Genomic DNA, 5,649 nt, shown 5'->3' with positions numbered 1-5,649 from the left:
TATTTCGTGTCTTGGTCACTATTTTGTAGGGATATTTAACAAGATTAGCATTCAGCAAGCGGTCACGTGTTGCCTAATCTGAAGAGTTCATTTGCAAAAACAGATAACTCACTTCCGGGGAGAGGAGTGTCTGGGCTTCCCTGCTGAGGCTGCTGACCCCGTGACCCGGACCCGGATAAGCAGAAGAAGATGGATGGATGGATGGATGGATGGATAACTCACTTTTAAAAACAAATTCCAAATATTTCAGAAAACATTTTTTCAATTACCTTACAGAAGTTGGGTGGCTTTGACAATATGACATTAATAATTAGAGGTGTCTTAAAAATGTAACTTTATTAAATATGTACATTAAACATGAATGTTTTTTGAAAATGTATAAAACTGAGTTATCTCTTTTTGCAAATCAGCTCTAAATAGTAAACAGGGTTCCCACTCTTCCAGAGATCATTTTCCAGGACAGTTCCAGGACATTTTCATTGATGGTCAAGCTGGTATGACAGTCTAAATTTAGTTCCTAATTTAGTTCCTAAATAGTCTAATATGTTCCTCTCAGTGGAAGTCTACACTCTAACCCTAATCCTAACCCTAATCCTAACCCTAACCATAATCACAACCCTAACGATAATCACAACCCTAGCCCTAATCACAAACCTAAACCTAATCACAACCCTAACCCTAATCACAACCCTAACCCTAATCCTAACTCTAATCACAACCCTAACCCTAACCCTAATCCTAACTTTACCCTAATCCTAACCCTAACCCTAATCACAACCCTAACCCTAATCACAACCCTAATCCTAATCACAACCCTAACCCTAACCCTAATCACAACCCTAACCCTAATCACAACCCTGACCCTAACCCTAATCACAACCCTAACCCTAATCACAACCCTGACCCTAATCAAAACCCTAACCTAACCCTAATCACAACCCTAACCCTAAACACAACCCTAACCCTAATCACAACTCTAACCCTAACCCTAATCACAACCCTAACCCTAACCCTAATCACAACCCTAACCCTAATCACAACCCTAACCCTAAATGTAACCTTAACCCTAATCAGAACCCTAACCCTAACCCTAATCACAACCCTTACCCTAATCGTAACCCTAACCCTAATCACAACCCTAACCCTATTAACAACCCTAACCCTAAAAACAACCCTAACCCTAATCACAACCCTAACCCTAATCACAACCCTAACCCTAATCAAAACCCTAACCTAACCCTAATCACAACCCTAACCCTAACCCTAATCAGAACCCTGACCCTAATCAAAACCCTAACCTAACCCTAATCACAATCCTAACCCTAAACACAACCCTAACCCTAATCACAACTCTAACCCTAACCCTAATCACAACCCTAACCCTAACCCTAATCACAACCCTAACCCTAATCACAACCCTAACCCTAAATGTAACCCTAACCCTAATCACAACCCTAACCCTAAATGTAACCCTAACCCTAATCAGAACCCTAACCCTACCCCTAATCACAACCCTAACCCTAATCACAACCCTAACCCTAACCCTACCCCGAATCACAACCCTAACCCTAATCGTAACCCTAACCCTAACCCTAATCGTAACCCTAACCCTAATCACAACCCTAACCCTAACCCTACCCCTAATCACAACCCTAACCCTAATCGTAACCCTAACCCTAACCCTAATTGCAACCCTAACCCTAACCCTAATCACAACCCTAACCCTAACCCTAATCACAACCCTAACCCTAATCACAACCCTAGCCCTAATCGTAACCCTAACCCTAACCCTATCACAACCCTAACCCTAACCCTAATCACAACCCTAACCTAATCCTAATCACAACCCTAACCCTAATCACAACCCTGACCCTAATCACAACCCTAACCTAACCCTAATCACAACCCTAACCCTAATCACAACCCTAACCCTAACCCTAATTACAACCCTAACCCTAATCACAACCCTAACCCTAATCACAACCCTAACCCAAACCCTAATCACAACTCTAACCCTAAACGTAATCACAACCCTAACCCTAATCAAACCCTAACCCTAACCCTAATCACAACCCTAACCCTAATCGTAACCCTAACCCTAATCACAACCCTAACCCTAACCCTAATCACAACCCTAACCCTAACCCTAATCTTAACCCTAACCCTAATCACAACCCTAACCCTAACCCGAATCACAACCCTAACCCTAATCACAACCCTAACCCTAACCCCTAAACCTAATCACAACCCTAACCCTAACCTGAATCACAACCCTAACCCTAATCACAACCCTAAACCTAATCACAACCCTAACCCTAACCCTAATCACAACCCTAACCCTAATCGTAACCCTAACCCTAATCACAACCCTAACCCTAACCCGAATCACAACCCTAACCCTAATCACAACCCCAACCCTAACCCCTAAACCTAATCACAACCCTAACCCTAACCTGAATCACAACCCTAACCCTAACCCTAACCCCCTAAACCTAATCACAACCCTAACCCTAACCCTAATCACAACCCTAACCCTAATCGTAGCCCTAACCCTAATCACAACCCTAACCCTAATCACAACCCTAACCCTAATCACAACCCTTACCCTAACCCTAATAACAACCCTAACCATAACCCTAATCACAACCCTAACCCCTAAACCTAATCACAACCCTAACCCTAACCTGAATCACAACCCTAACCCTAATCACAACCCTAACCCTAACCCTAATCACAACCCTAATTACAACCCTAACCCTAATCGTAACCCTAACCCTAATCACAACCCTAACCCTAATCACAAGCCTAACCCTAACCTTTATCACAACCCTAACCCTAATCACAACCCTAACCCTAATCACAACCCTAACCCTAATCACAACCCTAACCCTTATCACAACCCTAACCCTAATCACAACGCTAACCCTAATCACAACCCTAACCCTAATCCTAATCACAACCTAACCCTAACCCTAATCGTAACCCTAACCCTAATCACAACCCTAACCCTAATCACAACCCTAACCCTAATCACAACCCTAACCCTTATCACAACCCTAACCCTAATCACAACGCTAACCCTAATCACAACCCTAACCCTAACCCTAATCACAACCTAACCCTAACCCTAATCGTAACCCTAACCCTAATCACAACCCTAACCCTAACCCGAATCACAACCCTAACCCTAATCACAACGCTAACCCTAATCACAACCCTAACCCTAACCCTAATCACAACCTAACCCTAACCCTAATCACAACCCTAACCCTAATCGTAACCCTAACCCTAATCACAACCCTAACCCTAACCCGAATCACAACCCTAACCCTAATCACAACCCTAACCCTAACCCCTAAACCTAATCAAAACCCTAACCCTAACCTGAATCACAACCCTAACCCTAACCCCTAACCCTAATCACAACCCTAACCCTAACCTGAATCACAACCCTAACCCTAATCGTAGCCCTAACCCTTATCACAACCCTAACCCTAATCACAACCCTAACCCTAATCACAACCCTTACCCTAACCCTAATAACAACCCTAACCATAACCCTAATAACAACCTTGACCTTAATCACAACCCTAACCCCTAAACCTAATCACAACCCTAACCCTAACCATAATCACAACCCTAACCCTAACGACAACCCTAATCCTAATCAAAACCCTAACCCTAATCACAACCCTAACCCTAATAAACCTAACCCTAGCCCTAACCCTAACCCTAATCACAACCCTAACCCTAACCCTAATCACAACTCTAACCCTAACCCTAATCACAACCCTAACCCTAACCCTAGCCCTAATCACAACCCTAACCCTAACCCTAACCCTAACCCTAATCACAACCCTAACCCTAATCACAACCCTAACCCTAAATGTAACCCTAACCCTAATCACAACCCTAACCCTAACCCTAATCACAACCCTAACCCTAATCATAACCCTAACCCTAATCACAACCCTAACCCTAATAACAACCCTAAACCTAACCCTAATCACAACCCTAACCCTAATCACACCCCTAATCCTAATCATAACCCTAACCCTAATCACAACCCTAACCCTAATCACAACCCTAACCCTAATCACAAACCTTACCCTAACCCTAATCACAACCCTAACCCTAACCCTACCCCTAATCACAACCCTAACCCTAATCACAACCCTAACCCTAACCCTACCCCTAATCACAACCCTAACCCTAATCATAACCCTAACCCTACCCCTAATCATAACCCTAACCCTAATCACAACCCTAACCCTACCACTAATCACAAGCCTAACCCTAATCGTAACCCTAACCCTAATCACAACCCTAACCCTAATCACAACCCTAACCCTACCCCTAATCACAACCCTAACCCTAATCGTAACCCTAACCCTAACCCTAATCACAACCCTAACCCTAACCCTAATCACAACCCTAACCTAATCCTAATCACAACCCTAACCCTAATCACAACCCTGACCCTAATCACAACCCTAACCTAACCCTAATCACAACCCTAACCGTAATCACAAGCCTAACCCTAACCCTAAACAGAACCCTAACCCTAATCACAACCCTAACCCTAACCCTAATCACAACCCTTACCCTAACCCTAATCACAACTCTAACCCTAACCCTAATCACAACCCTAACCTTAACCCTAGCCCTAATCACAACCCTAACCCTAACCCTAATCACAACCCTAACCCTAATCACAACCCTAAGCCTAACCTTAATCACAACCCTAACCCTAATCACAACCCTAAGCCTAACCCTAACCCTAATCCCAACCCTAACCCTAATCGTAGCCCTAACCCTAATCAAAACCCTAACCCTAATCACAACCCTAACCCTAATCGTAACCCTTACCCTAACCTGAATCATAACCCTAACCCTAACCCCCTAACCCTAATCACAACCCTAACCCTAATCGTAGCCCTAACCCTAATCAAAACCCTAACCCTAATCACAACCCTAACCCTAATCACAACCCTTACCCTAACCCTAACCATAACCCTAATCGTAACCCTTACCCTAATCGTAACCCTAACCCTAATCACAACCCTAACCCTAATCACAACCCTAACCCTAATCACAACCCTAACCCTAACCCTTATCACAACCCTAACCCTAATCACAACCCTAACCCTAATCACAACCCTAACCCTAATCGTAACCCTAATCACAACCCTAACCCTAATCACAACCCTAACCCTAATAACAACCCTAACCATAACCCTAATCACAACCCTGACCCTAATCACAACCCTAACCCTAACCATAATCACAACCCTAACCCTAACGACAACCCTAATCCTAATCAAAACCCTAACCCTAATCACAACCCTAACCCTAATCACAACCCTAAACCTAATCGTAACCCTAATCATAACCCTAATCATAACCCTAACCCTAATCACAACCCTAACCCGAATCACAACCCTAATCTTAACCCTAACCCTAATCACAACTCTAACCCAAATCACAACCCTAACCCTAATCACAACCCTAACCCTTACCCTAATCATAACCCTAAACCCTAAACTGGTCAACTGTTTTCCAGGTTTTCCAGGATGTGTGGGAACCTTAAGTAAAGATGAGAACGAGTTGCATGCTTTGCTGAAGAAATTTAATTAAAACTTAAATTCC

The sequence above is a fragment of the Notolabrus celidotus genome, chromosome 17, assembly GCF_009762535.1.
Source record: "Notolabrus celidotus isolate fNotCel1 chromosome 17, fNotCel1.pri, whole genome shotgun sequence".
Classification (NCBI taxonomy): Eukaryota; Metazoa; Chordata; class Actinopteri; order Labriformes; family Labridae; genus Notolabrus; species Notolabrus celidotus.
This window is presented reverse-complemented; position numbering follows the sequence as displayed.